This window comes from Geotrypetes seraphini, chromosome 11, assembly GCF_902459505.1.
Source record: "Geotrypetes seraphini chromosome 11, aGeoSer1.1, whole genome shotgun sequence".
Taxonomy (NCBI): Eukaryota; Metazoa; Chordata; class Amphibia; order Gymnophiona; family Dermophiidae; genus Geotrypetes; species Geotrypetes seraphini.
The window spans coordinates 52,543,905-52,559,313 of NC_047094.1; the positions used below are offsets into that span (position 1 = coordinate 52,543,905).

A 15,409-nucleotide genomic window follows, 5' to 3' on the forward strand; every position below is an offset into this window, starting at 1 on the left:
CAGATGGAATTTTATGCATTGCTTCAATTAATTATCCAGTCTGCCAAAGTGTATCCAAACTTTAACATGCAACAGATGTGACTTTTATCAGGATTGGACTGTGAAAATCTCTCAGAACCCACCTTAATTATAATCTTCAGAAGATCTTAGGACATTAACTGGCCATTCGTGTGAAGAAGAGTCTGGAACATATTACATTTCTATGAACAGTTTTGCTTGTTTCCCTTAACATACAGAGAGCATGCTGGAGATGCCTTGGAAATCATGATCCTACCAAGTCAATTAATATGTTATGCAAATAACACCAAAATGTCATGCTATACTGTAGAGCCATACACAGAAAGATCTCGCCACAATCACGTCAAAGGACCATGCAGAGAATGTTAACTATATGAGCTTTGGCATTGTGGTCTCCCAGGCATACTATAGAATTAGGCTGATGATGACTTCCCAGAGCTGTGAAAACAATGATTCCACACTAGAATCCCGACATAAAGCCACACAGACAATAACTTCTACTAGAGTAAGTCATACTCTGGTGCCAGATAAGAACCCCTATTTGAAAGTCAAGGAGTGGCCTAGTGGTTAGATCAGTTGTCTCAGCATCCTGAGGTTGTGAGTTCAATTCCCAATGCAGCTTCTTGTGACCCTGGCTAGTCACTTAACACTTCATTGCAACAGGCACAAAATAAGTACCTGTCTAAAAAAAATATGTAAGCTGCTTTGATTGTAATCACACAGGAAAAGCAGTATATCAAGTCCCATCCCCTTTACCTTGTACCATACAGAATGGCATACTCCAAGGCCATGCAGTAATACAGAGAACCCACAGCTATGCTATAATGCTATGCAAATAATTTATCCCGTGCTAGGGAGCTGAACTACTGGAGACACAGATGAGCCATACCATGAGCACCCAATAGCATACTATGGCAAAGAGAATGCCTATTTTAAGATTTAATACATGAGGTTTATGGGTTCCTGTAATATTAGCATCATAATGAACCTCGATAGAGCTAGATCAAGAAAGTAATAGTGCCTCTGAATCCTGCAGACATGGGAAGAGGTTTGTTCTCTTGGTTTGTTCTCTGTTCTACCATCACCTTATTTCATTGGTTACAACCTTTATAGAACCTAGTTATATTTATTGATATCCTATAGTAACATACTCCAATTCCTCATTTCCCCCCTACCTCTAGTCTCATTGTTGTGAACATATCCAGCAATACTACAGAGCAGAGACTTATCAATGGCATAGTGAGCAAAGGATGAATCTATCCTGACAGGACACGGAATTCCATCTTTCTGCTGTCTATATTTTCTGCTTGAACGAACCCAATTCCATTCAGCCATACTGCATCCACTTTCTATAGGAAGGAATTCACATATAAGAGGTGTAGCGAGTAGTAAGCTCATCAGTCACCATATTTATGCACAAACCCCTGATATAAACTCGGCACACAATTTTATTCTCTGGGGAAATTCTATAAATTGTGCTCAAAAATTGGCTGGAAAAAAATAGCACCAAGCATGGTTCTATAAAGGGCATGTTTCCTTTATAGAATTGCACTTAGCACCAATTCCTGTGCCTATCTTTTGGGGCCAGATTTACGCCTGCTGAAACCTGGTATCAATACTGGCACTCAAATTAACATTTGGAATGCCTATGACATGCTCATATCCCTCTCATGGCCATGCCACCTTTTGAGTTACATACTATTAGAGATAGGCGCTATGCCTTGTAGCAGTATCCCGCAAACTTTCTCAAGCTGCAGCACTCTAAACGTAGTGGCTGTGGCTCAAACCATCTGGTAGTGCACAGACGTTGCTGTGATAACATCCACACTTGCGTGAAGGCCCTGAGACGCCAGTGGGGGGTTCCAGCAGGGAAGAGGGCCAGCTGATGGCATACAGGACATGCCTCCCACCGCAAGAGGCACATCCTGTAGGCAATCAGCCGGCGCCAGCACCTCTCTTCCTCCCCAGTGTGCCGTGGCACACCTGAAATCTCAGGAGGCCCACAGTTTGTGATACTCTGCCTTATAGAATAGCATGCAGCCAAATATGCGTGCAAATTATAATGGGTGCCAAAGATATCAATTGGTTGTTAGAATCCGAGTAGTGACATTAATTGGCTTGTTGTTAGCAAATTAATTTTTGTGTGGATCTAGAGAGCAAATCCAAGTTTTGACACACAAATCTAGGCACCGTATATAGAATCCGGAGGTTAGTGTGCAAAATTGCACATGCATGTTATAGAACATACATATATACTGTACACCCCATTATATTTGCACACCATGCCATTCGTGTGCTATTAGAGAATAGCACTTAGGCACCCTGCTGTCATTTTTTGCAGGTAGGTGTGCAATTACGCTCATAAGTGCATGCAAAGAATGTCCAAATTGCAGATACCCAGTTATAGAACTATCTTTTAAGGTTCATATGCTATGCTATGCAGAGAATCAATTCCATGCTAGGGAGATGAAATAGTGGAGGGCAAAGTGAAGGTGGTATTATAAATTATTCATTTAATTATATTTAACTGCTAAATTGATAACTAATTGCAGGCCTAATCTAAACAATGCAGATGTGGTCAACGAAGTATATATATATTTAGGGTTCCTGGTGTTTAAATTATCAGAGTGACTGTGCCAGCTGAAAAGTGATCCAAAGGAGCGTGCTGATGCAGCCGGGCAGCGCATACACATGGTTGAGACATACAAGGAGGGAGCTCAAGTAGCAAAAACAAAAACCTTGTTTGTGATAGCCTCCTTGAATAACATGCAAACTTCTGCTGCACAACACAAGCAAAGCACTTGCCTTTAATTGTTTCTTTTTATGCTTTGGTTGTTTTTAGTTTATCTTTTAAGTTGCGTTCTTATTTTGTACAAATTTTATTTTTAGATCTTAGACTTGCCTGCTGTTTGTGGCGGCGACCCAGATCACGCCTCCTCAATCCAGCAATTTGCATCGACAATTCTTTGATCCAGTCTGTTGACAAGATACAATTCTTGGCCTAATCTTAGATAACAAACTAAATTATCAGGATCAAATTAATTCCGTTGTCAAAAGTTGTTTCCATAGGCTGCGTATGATTAGATCCTTGGTCAATTTCTTAGTCTCTCCTTCCTTGAATACTTTAATACATTCTCTGATAATATCTAAATTGGATTATTGCAAATTAGAAGATTACAAATAGTACAAAATACCGCAATAAAAACTATCACAGGAAAAAGGAAATTTGATCATGTCACACCTTTATTAAAGAACTCGCATTGGCTCCCCATCAACCACAGAATTACTTACAAACTGGCACTAATTACATTTAAAGTCCTACTATCTTAAGATTCACTATTCCTGGATAGAGTCATTATCCCGTATAATCCTTTCCATACTTTCCGATCAGAGGATAAAAATCTTCTCATAATTCCATCACCACGAACAATAAACACTAGGCGAAACACACTTTTTACAGTTACTGCACCCCAAACCTGGAACCTACTACCAGCCCTGGTAAGGGAAGAAAAACCTCTTGAAAAGTTCAAATCAAAATTAAAAAGCTACCTATACAGGCACACCTTTAATTAATCTGATTTTAGAGTCCATCTGACATCTCCACTCGAAGCAGGCAAGCATTGATCAAACAAATACCCTCTTGTTTTTTCCCTTTGTTCTCTTTCCTATACTAAGGGCTCCTTTTACAAAGGTGCGTTAGCGTTTTTTAGCGCATACACTGGATTAGCCCGCGCTATAGCGTGCACTAGCTGAAAAACTACCGCCTGCTCAAGAGGAGGCGGTAACGGCTAGCGCGTGGCATTTTAGCGTGCACTATTCCGCGCGTTAAGACCCTAACACACGTTTGTAAAAGGAGCCCTAAGTTGTAGTTCCTCTCTCCTTTTCCCTCTCGTCGAATGTACATCTGTGATTCCCCCCGAATTGTTTGTCTCCCTCATTTTTTATTGTGCATTGCTTTCTAATCTATGAAAAAAGCGATTTTATCAAATCCCAAATAAACTTGAAACATGATCAACCACAAAATAATAAATTATGTTTAATGTTTTTAGATTTTTCTGTTTTTTTTCTTTTTGATTTTTTTTCTCTTTTGAATCGTTAAGGAAAATTTCAGTAGAGGAAACCAACCAAAAATGGCGGTATACCCCGCGGAACACACATGCAGCGCGCCCTCAGGTCATAAAGCACGGATCCGCCGATACATCACCTTTCTCCATAACATATTTTTAACAAAAGATGAAACATGCACTGTATTACTATTACCACTCACATCAATCTAGAGATCCTATTTTTGCTGAAAAGTCAATGAAGCTGAAAATAAAATATACTTTGGAATTTTGGAAAGGTCAATCTGTTATGTCAACTATTGTTTGAATAAATGAAAAATTATATAATGAATGCAGAGACACTTAGGGCACCTTTTACTAAGGTGCGTTAGGGCCTTAACATGTGGAATAGCGCACACTAGACCTTAACGCCAGCATTGACTGGTGTTATTCTAGAAGCGTACCACGTGGTGCAGCACGCGGTAATTTCATGCGTGCGCTAAAAACACTAGTGCACATTAGTAAAAGGAGCCCTTAGATTATCCAGTGTGGTCCCACTACTACCCCCTTTGGTGTCTTTGAATATGAACCAGACAACATGTCCATGGAGCTGCTTGAGGCAGCCCGTGCTCCAGTCAGGCTCAACACTCGGGGCAGATCAAATAAACCATTATTATAAAGCAGGAATTCACAACGCCACTTCTTCAGAGCTCCCCATAAGTGTCTTCTTGATACTTAAATATAGGCACCTCTTTATTTAACTGATATGGGCAGCAGGCACTTCAACTAGACAAGCTGAGTCTCGGATGTCATCTCCAGCAAAAGCAAGATGACAGTGGAGAAAACCTTCAAAGAAACTGTCTGAGTGACTCTTTCATCTGCAGTAAAGTAGAAGAAGACACCAGACACAACAAAGCAAGACAATTCAAAGTAGCTGAAAAAAATAAGTAAAAATGCAGTGAAAATTGCAGTCTAAGCAACAAAATTACAGATCTGCAAGCCCTAATGTTAGAGGATTTAGATGTAGCTGCTGTTAGAAACATAGCTCAAATATGGGATATGGCTATACCAGACTTTGCTATACCATACCAGGCTATTTCAAAGAAACAGACAAAAAGGGGGAGGAGCAGCACTTTTATGAAGAATGATATCAAAGCAGCTGAAATAGAGGGAGCATGGTATGATTTTAATATATATATATATTCTTCAATGAACTAGGAAACCACAGACCAATGAACCTGAGATCTGTACCAGGCAAAATAGTAGCAACTATTATAGAGGGTGGCACATGGACAAAAATTCATCCCTGTCCCCTCACTGTCCCTGCAGTGAAGCATATTTTTCATCCGCATCCCCGCCCCGGCCCTGCATTTTTCATCCCGGCCCTGTGTCATCTCTGTAGTTTTTTCATCCCCATATTTCCCCGCTCAAAGCAGAAAGATGATTGTATGTAATTTTATGGGTCTAAGGCATTGTAAATAAACATTTTAAGCCTGTAGTGGTTTTATTTTTCTGTTTATTTTTATTTAAAGAACATCAAAATGGTGGCCCTCTCCCCTCGCCCCCCCCCCCCCCCACACAATGCATTTTGGGATGTACTAGGAGAGGCCTAAAGCCCTGATTGACTCAAGACCCTAGACCCCTCCCAGTATATCCGGGAGGTACGATTCTCTAGCCTGCACTGTTATGTGATTGAAACACAATTGGCCATTATTGAGATCACTTGGGGAAATCCACTACTTATTCCTAGGATAAGCAGCATAAAAATCTGTTTTACTACTTAGGATCTAGCTACCAGTAAGTACATGGAACCTGGGTTGGCCACTGTTGGAAACAGGATACTGGGCTTGATGGACCTTCAGTCTGTCCCAGTATGGCAATTCTTATATTTGCACACACTGAAGGCAGCATGAGGCCCAGTTATAATACCACTACCCCATAGTATTAGTGACAGCAGGATTTAGATAATTGTTGACTGGGCTGAATTGCTTTTCTTTAAAATGAGGCCTCTAGCAGTTTGAAATACAACATCCTATCATTAAAAATCACTGGGCAGTACTGAAAAGTTTAATGAAAATCAAATTTGCACTGATCTATTTATTACAGGCATGAGTTCTTCCTGGTTAGAGTGCATGTGGCAAATGACCAGAGTTTAACAAACGCATGCTGGCAGTATGGTTGCAGTGTTCAGTCAATCAAAGATCAAATTTTGGAAGCAGCAGCAGATTGGGGGAATCTAATTCTATGTGCTGGCAAAGCCCAGTCTGGCCTACGACTATTCAAATCACATTGGAGGCAGGAGACCGAGGTAGGACTCAAAAAGCCTGTTATGGTGGGGCAGGGGAAGATTAATGAGGAGGATAGAGAAACATTGAAACATAGAAAATGACGGCAGAAAAGGGCCACGGCCCATCAAGTCTGCCCACTCTAATGACCCACCCCCCTAACTTCTTCCCCTAAGAGATCCACATGCCTATCCTATTTTTTCTTAAAGTCTGGCACGCTGCTGGCCTCAATTACCTGCAGTGGAAGATCATTCTAATAATCAACCACCCTTTCGGTGAAGAAATACTTCCTGGTGTCGCCATGAAATTTCCCACCCCTGATTTTCAGCAGATGCCCTCTTGTGGCCATGGGTCCTTTACGAAAAAAGATATCATCTTCCACCTCGATACGGCCCGTGATATATTTGAACATCTCAATCATGTCTCCCCTCTGTCTACGTTCCTCGAGTGAGTATAGCTGCAATTTACTCAGCCTTTCCTCATACGGGAGATCCTTGAGTCCTGAGACCATCCTGGTGGCCATTCGCTGAACCGATTCAGCTCTCAGCACATCTTTTTGGTAATGTGGCCTCCAGAATTGTATACAATATTCCAGATGAGGTCTCACCATGGATCTGTACAACGGCATTATGACTTCGGGCTTCAGGCTGACGAAACTTCTACGGATACAACCCATCATTTGTCTAGCCTTGAATAAAGCTTTCTCCACTTGATTGGCAGTTTTAATGTCTTCACTAATGATCACTCCTAAGTCTCGTTCTGCTGCAGTCCTAGTTAAGGTCTCACTATTTAGGGTGTAAATTCTGCATGGATTTCTGCTGCCAAGGTGCATGACCTTACACTTTTTGGCATTGAAGCTTAGTTGCCAAGTCAAGGACCAATGTTCCAGTAAGAGTAGGTCCCGCGTCATACTGTCGGGCAATGTGCTTTTGCCTACTATGTTGCATAGTTTGGCGTCATCGGCGAATAATGTTATTTTACCTTGAAGCCCCTGAGTCAGGTCTCTTGCGAAAATGTTAAATAGGATCGGGCCCAAGACCGAGCCCTGCGGCACTCCACTGATCACCTCCGACGTTTCGGAGAGGGTACCATTAACCACCACCCTCTGAAGTCTACCACTTAGCCAGTCTTTGACCCATGCAGTTAATGCTTCACCTAATCCCATCAAACTCATCTTGCTCAATAACCTGCGGTATGGGACACTATCAAAAGCTTTACTGAAGTCCAAGTACATGACGTCCAGGGACTCCCCCATATCCAGCTTTCTTGTTACCCAGTCAAAGAAGCTGATTAGATTGGATTGGCAGGACCTTCCCTTTGTAAATCCATGTTGATGGGGATCACGTAGATTCTCCTCGTTCAGGATCGTATCTAATTTATGTTTAATTAGTGTTTCTATAAGTTTACTCACTATTGATGTGAGACTCACCGGTCTGTAATTTGCAGCCTCCGTCCTGCATCCCTTTTTGTGGAGTGGAATGACGTTAGCTTCTTTTCCAGTCCAATGGGACTCTTCCTGTACTTAGGGAAAGATTGAAGAGCGTGGATAACGGTTCCGCCAGGACATCACTCAACTCTCTAAGCACCCTGGGGTGTAGATTGTCTGGTCCCATGGCTTTGTTCACTTTGAGTCTTGATAGTTCACAGTAGACGCTGCTGGGCGTAAACTCTAAATTGTGAAACGGGTCTTCCGAGCTTTCCTTTGTCTGCAACTGTGGACTGGACCCTGGCGCCTCGCAGGTAAAGATTGAGCAGAAGTATTCGGCTTTATCGGAATTCGATTCTACATAATTCCCGTCTGGTTTCTTAAGGCGTACTATCCCATCTGTGTTTCTTTTCTGTCACTAATATACCTGAAGAAGGATTTATCTCCCTTCTTAATGTTCTTTGCTAGATTCTCTTCTATTTGGAGTTTGGCCTCTCTGACTGCTGTTTTGACAGCTTTAGACTTGGCCAGATAGTCTTCTTTTGTCTCCCTTTTTCCTGATTGTTTGCAGGAGATAAATGCTTTTTTCTTCTTTTTAACGAGAAGTAAAATTAAAAAAAAAAAAGGATCAACAAGGGAAACTTAAGAAGAACGAAAAAGGAGCATAAAGGAAAGAAAAGACACTGAGTATTTTTCAAGATGCTTTATTACTTCAGTCATTGCATATATAAGTCTGAAAAGGGTTCCTTTTCTTTTTCCCCTTTCAACTTTGAAAACTTCTCAGGCTGACCAGTAAAACTTCAAAGAGAGGCCATGAAAAAGGCAGCAGTGAGGGCCTGTGGCCTTTACCTGCAAGTTTTCATTTCTCTAGTCATTCATGAAGTGACATCAGCTTTCTTACACTTTAGAGATGGAGAAAGCAGCTGTGACTGGGAACAAAAGGCATGCAAATCTATCTTAGAACTGGGGAAGAGGCATAAAGAAGTGCTGTACTCTTGGACTAAAGCACAATAATAATAATTTGGTGTTTTATGGCACTTTCCATCTACAGAGGATGGCAATGTGTTTGTAGATCAAGGAGATTAGGGCAAACTGAGAAATAGCACCTTCTCTTGTACCAAAAGGTCATGAAGCGTGGGCTTTGCTTAACTGGGGTGTACGCTTGCGTGGGAAAGGGGGCTAGAAATATCTTTGCTTCCATATATTCACTGGAACTATAATGTTTTCTTCTGAATGAAATACTTGTGTGGTCATGGAAGCTTATATTGGTTGAATTAGATGCATTATAACCTACAAATAATCCTGTGTTCACCAGCACCAATACAGATATTAGAAGTCTGTAGTGTACTAATGCTATATAATGGCTCGATTATACCAGTACCACCCAAGGGCAGCAGTAAAACAAGAAGTGACAGCATTATATTAGTATAACAGATATAACTGTGTGTGTATGTGCCTATCTGTCTGTCAAGGTACATGATAAAAATCATGCTAATATACCCCAAAACATTCAGCAATAAGAGTTATTTTATCTGGCTTAATCACAATTTTACAAATCACTGAATTTCAGTAACAGGCATGTAGACACCTCTGGGGTGGGTGTCCTGGAATCAGAATTCTGGCATATGGCTTACATAAAGCTAGCTAAGAGGAAAGGAGGGAATGAAAATATTGTTATTATTCAATTACTGTTGGGTAAAGTGAGATCCATGACGATTAAATAACTTTCTCAGGATCACAAAGTGAATCACTGGCAGTGAAAACAGTCAGGCTAGAAAACATAGAAACATAGAAAAATGACGGCAGATAAGGGCCACATAGCCCATCAAGTCTGCCCACACTATTTACCCACCCTCTTAGGTCTTCTGACCTCTTAAGTATAATTGTAATTATACTGTCACTCTACTGACCCGCTCATTCAAGTCCTAGTGACCCTATCCTTGGCATGACCTCGTAGGGATCCCACATGGGTATCCCATTTGTTCTTGAAGTCTGGGATGCTGCATGCCTCGACCACCTGCACTGGAAGCTTGTTCCAATGCTCGATCACTCTCTCCGTGAAGAAGTACTTCCTGACGTCTCCACGAAACTTCCCTCCCCTGAGTTTGAGCGGATGTCCTCTTGTGGTCGAGGGTCCCCTGAGAAGAAAGATATCGTCTTCCACCTCGACCCGTCCTGTGATGTACTTAAATGTCTCAATCATGTCTCCCCTCTCCCTACGCTCTTCAAGAGTGTAGAGCTGCAATTTGCTAAGTCTTTCCTCGTACGGGAGACCCTTTAGCCCCGAGACCATCCTGGTGGCCATCCGCTGAACCGACTCAATTCTGAGCACATCCTTACGGTAATGTGGCCTCCAGAATTGCACACAGTACTCCAGATGAGGTCTCACCATGGCTCTATACAATGGCATCATGACTTCAGGTTTCCTGTTGACGAAGCTTCTCTTGATACAACCTATCATCTGCCGTGCTTTAGATGAAGCCTTCTCCACTTGAGTGGCTGCTTTCATGTCAGCACTGATGATTACTCCCAAGTCTCGTTCTGCCGTAGTTCTGGTTAAAGTTTCTCCATTCAAGGTGTAAGTTTTACAAGGATTTCCGTTACCGAGATGCATGACCTTACATTTCTTGGCGTTAAAGCCCAGCTGCCATGTCAAGGACCAATTTTCTAAAGTACGCAGGCTATATCCTAGACGGCTTCCAGCTCTACAGTTATGCATTCTGATAATTGTACCTCAGCTCTGTTCTGCATTTCACTCTTTGTTCCCTTTACCTGTAATTCAGTCATTGTTCCTTTTAGTGATATTCATGCACCTCTGTCCTAAAAACAGCATCAACCTGCACAAGCCTCAACCTGTGGGAAGTTAAGTGGAATCAAATCTGGCCAGTATTCGAATGGGAGACCACCTGGGAAGACTGGGTGGTACTAGCCACAGAATGCAATGGAAAAAACCACTACTTACTTTACCAAGGAACTTAGACGTATGTGAGAAACTATGATTGCTAAGGTCTGTGAAAACAAATTAGGTTTCAACCAACCTCTACCTTCTGTCTGTGGCTTTTACTGCACATAGATAGTTTCTAGGCAGGTAATGATACAAACAAGGCTGGGGGGCAGCCAGTGGCATAGCGAGGGGAGGGGACATCTGGAGCAGTGGCACTCTCCTGCCTTCTTCTCCAACTTTCCCACGCCTTCCCTTTCCCCAAAATTTCTTTAACTTCACCAGCATGAGCAGCATCTCCAACTTGCTGTCTGCGCCAGCTTCTGTTCTCCCTCTGATGTCACTTTCTTGTCCTGTAGGTTACACCCTTTACACTTTTGTTTAGGGTTGTATCTGTCGCTCCATGAAGGTTAAGCTGTTCTATGCTCTTTTTAAAGTATGAGTGGTTTTCAATAATTTAGCTACCTGAGTATGAAAGAAAGTAGCAAGTGTGTTGAAACAAGTCTGTGCATGATGTGACATGTCTCAAGTAGTGCTGCCTGATTCAGGATAAAAAATTTGATTCGATTCGATTCAGCCTACTGAATTGGTTTTTCGATTCGATTCGATTTTCCTGCCCAATTGGGTGTTTTTTCAAACATCCTGGTGGGTTTATTTTATAGCCTCTTCACCCCTTTTATAGCATCTTCACTCCCTTTGCCTTCTCCTAATCACATTGGCGCTGTGGTATAAACAAAATAAACAATCAAAAAAGACTTTTCCTCTCTCTCTTAAATCCTAGCTCACGTTTGCGGTCTAACACCAGCTCTGGCAGGATACGCGTTTCAAATCTGACATATTGTAATCGCAAAATGGAAAATACAATTAGTTTTTTTATCTTTTGTTGTCTGGTCATTCAAATCTTGTTGGTCCCAGGCTCTGGTTGTCTTCTGATAACTTGCTTGCCAGGGTCTCCTTCTTTCTTCTTTCTCCGTTCTAACCATCCATCTGTCATCTCTGTCCTCCCCTTCCGTTTCCCTTCCCTCCCCCGGAGGTCTGGCATCTTTCTTTTTTTTGTCTCCATCCACAGATCCACCTTTTCTTAACTACCCTTTCACCCAGCATCTCTCCCTCCTTCCCCACCACCCCAGGATCCATCATCTCTCCCTTTCTTTTCGCAACTACCCTCCTATCCATATCTCTTTCTCCCCCTCCACACCATCCCTTGTGTCAAACTTCTCTCCCTTTCTGTTCCTTCCCTCCCTAAATCCCATTGTCCATCATCTCTCTCCCTCTCCTCTATTTTTAGACCCATTATTTCTTCCCACCCCCAAAGTCCGGCATATGCACGTCTCTTTGAACCCCCCTTCCTTCCCTCTGTGTACTTCTACACCAGGGCCCCCCTCCCCTGAGGGCTGCACCTCCCCTTTGAAGGCCTGTCCCCCCCCTTGAAGGCCTGCCTGTCCTCCCTAAAAATCTATGCCACCATCCCTGGCCTGTCCCCCCTTTGAAGGCCAGTCCCCTCCCCTTAAAGGCCTGCCTGTCCTCTTTGTCCCCCCTGAAGGCCTGTGCCACCATCCCTGGCCTGTCCCCCCCCCTTAAATGTTTGTTCCCCCCTTAAAGGCCTGCACCCCCCCAAGGCCTGTCCCAGCCCCTGAAGGACTGCCTCAGACATCAGAGGAGGGGCAGGACTGCAGCAGAAGAAACAGCTTAAAGCACTTAGTACAGATGCTGCAACCGCAATCTTCGCTGCAGGCTGCAGCTATAAGGTAAACACTGCGGGGAGGCCAGAGGGAACACGGAGGCCTTCGGGGTGATACGATGCGATGCGAAGTCCTTCGGGGAGGCCACGGGGGAAGCCACAGCAGCACTTCCCGACTGACCCTCCCTCCTGCCCTCTAAATCAGATGCGGCAGCAGCTGGCCAGCAAGAGCAGTGCTGCCGCTCCTGCTTTAGGGGGCGAGGGGGGAGAGACTGAATCAGGAAGCCGATTTTTTTTAAATTGAAATCGATTCGAATCGATTCACCCGAAGTGAATCAGTGAACCGATTCGAATCGTGAATCAGGCAGCACTAGTCTCAAGGTTACTCATGCACAGTTGTGGCTCAGTGCGAGTCTAACAATCAAAGAGATAGGATGTCAGGAGGGTCCTCATTCAAATTAAGTAAGAATCTGCTAGATTAGGAGCACCGTTCAATGTTAAAATCATTTAAAGGGTGGTTTGAGGTGATCATGCTCCTGGAATTTGATTATTGTAATACACTCTACACCAGGGGTCTCAAAGTCCCTCCTTGAGGGCCGCAATCCAGTTGGGTTTTCAGGATTTCCCCAATGAATATGTATGAGATCTATGTGCATGCACTGCTTTCAATGCATATTCATTGGGGAAATCCTGAAAACCCGACTGGATTGCGGCCCTCAAGGAGGGACTTTGAGATCCCTGCTCTACACTGGTCTGGCTACAAAGGGCCGGCATAAGCTCCAGTTGATTCAGAATGCTGAAGCAAGACTAATAGAAGGCTGTAAGGAATGTGACCACATCACACCACTTTTGCAGAAACTTCACTGGCTACCAGTGCAATACAGAGCAAAATTTAAAATTCTATTTCTGATCTTCGATGGCTTAGAGCAGTGGTATTCAACCCAGTCCTCAAGGACCACCTGGCCAGTCAGGTTTTCAGGATATCCACAATGAATATAGATGACAGAGATTTTGAAAACCCGACTGGCCAGGTGGTCCTTGAGGACTGGGTTGAATACCACTGGCTTAGAGTACTTGAATAGGATCTCCTTGTACACATCATTAAAGTCTTTACAAGGAGTATCCCTAACCACACCCTTTCCGAAGGACATCACACGATGTGATACACATCAGCGAGCCTTCTCCAGAGTATCTCCCACACTCTGCAATACTCGCCCTGAAAGACTTCACTTAACACAAGACTGTCTCTACTTCTGGAAGCCGAGTGAAAACCTGGCTCTTCACCCAGATCTTTAATGGAAGAAGTAACTAGCCTGCTAATCACACACACAAAGAGTGACACTGACTGCACAAAACTATTCGCTTCTACCCTAGCTGAGATAATTTTCAAGCATCATTCTGACCTCATGTGCAACTTCCTTCAAATTAGTCTCCTTATTTTCTACTTCTGTTAAACTGTCTTTTCTATCTATATGCTCCTTCTTTGTATATACCCTTTTATCATTTATTGTGATAACATTGTAATGTAGCATACTATGCCATACTTTGTATTGTTATTTGAATACATAGTAACATAGTAGATGACAGCAGATAAAGACCCGAATTGTCCATCCAGTCTGCCCAACCTGATTCAATTAAATTTTTTTTTAATTTTTTCTTCTTAGCTATTTCTGGGCAAGAATTCAAAGCTCTACCCGGTACTGTGCTTGGGTTCCAATTGCCGAAATCTCCATCAAAACCTACTCCAGCCCATCTACACCCTCCCAGCTATTGAAGCCCTCTCCAGCCCATCCTCCCCCAAATGGCCATATACAGACACAGACCGTGCAAGTCTGCCCAGTACTGGCCTTAGTCCAACATTTAATGTTATTTTCTGATTCTAGATCCTCTGTGTTCATCCAACGCTTCTTTGAACTCCGTCACTGTTTTCCTCTCCACCACCTCTCTCTGGAGTGCATTCCAGGCATCCACCACCCTCTCCGTAAAGTAGAATTTCCTAACATTGCTCTCAAATCTACCACCCCTCAACCTCAAATTATGTCCTCTGGTTTTACCATTTTCCTTTCTCTGGAAAAGATTTTGTTCTATGTTAATACCCTTCAAGTATTTGAACGTCTGAATCATATCTCCCCTGTCCCTCCTTTCCTCTAGGGCAGGGGTGTCAAAGTTCCTCCTCGAGGGGCCACAATCCAGTCGGGTTTTCAGGATTTCCCCAGTGAGTATGCATGAGATCTATTAGCATACAATGAAAGCAATGCATGCAAATAGATCTCATGCATATTCATTGGGGAAATCCTGAAAACCCGACTGGATTGCGGCCATCGAGGAGGGACTTTGACACCCCTGCTCTAGGGTATACATATTCAGGGCTTCCAGTCTCTCCTCATACGTCTTCTGGCGCAAGCCTCCTATCATTTTTGTTGCCCTCCTCTGGACTGTTTCAAGTTTTCTTACGTCCTTCGCCAGGTATGGTCTATTGCTTAGGTTGACTTATTCTTGCTGTATACCGCCGAGTGAATTCCTTCAAAAAGGTGGTAAATAAATCCTAACAAATAATAAATAAAAATTGAAAATGGAGGGAGAAAATCTAGAGATTGAAAGCTAATGGGGAAGAGGTAAGGCTGAAACTTTGGCTAGGATGCATCATATCCTTGCAGCAACCTCTACTGTGTAAAGCGGTGTCTCGCAAGCTTTTCGACCGGCGGCACACTAAATCCAGTGCCCCGGCTGGAAGGAACCCAGAAGTGCGTGAGCTTTGACACGATGATGTCAAACGCATGCCTGACATTATTGCGTCGATGTCTGTGCATGCGCAGAGGCTCATCTTGCTGCGACCTGCTTCGGTGGATGGATCCGGTCCTGCGGGAAGAGGAGGAGAGACACTGGCCAGGAGGAGAGTCATCTGTGCCGGCTGACTTCCTACAGGACGTGCCTCTGGTTGTGAGAGGCACGTCCTGTAGGCAGTCAGCCGGCATGGATGACTCTCCTCCTCGCCAGCGTGTCAAGGCACACCTG

The 15,409-nt window shown here is 43.3% G+C and overlaps 1 protein-coding gene across 2 annotated transcripts in view; it reads right to left on the minus strand.

Annotated features, from left to right (window-relative positions):
• Positions 1-15,409, minus strand: part of NTN3 (netrin 3) — a 312,749-nt gene that overhangs the window by 111,967 nt on the left and 185,373 nt on the right. The window lies entirely within an intron of this gene.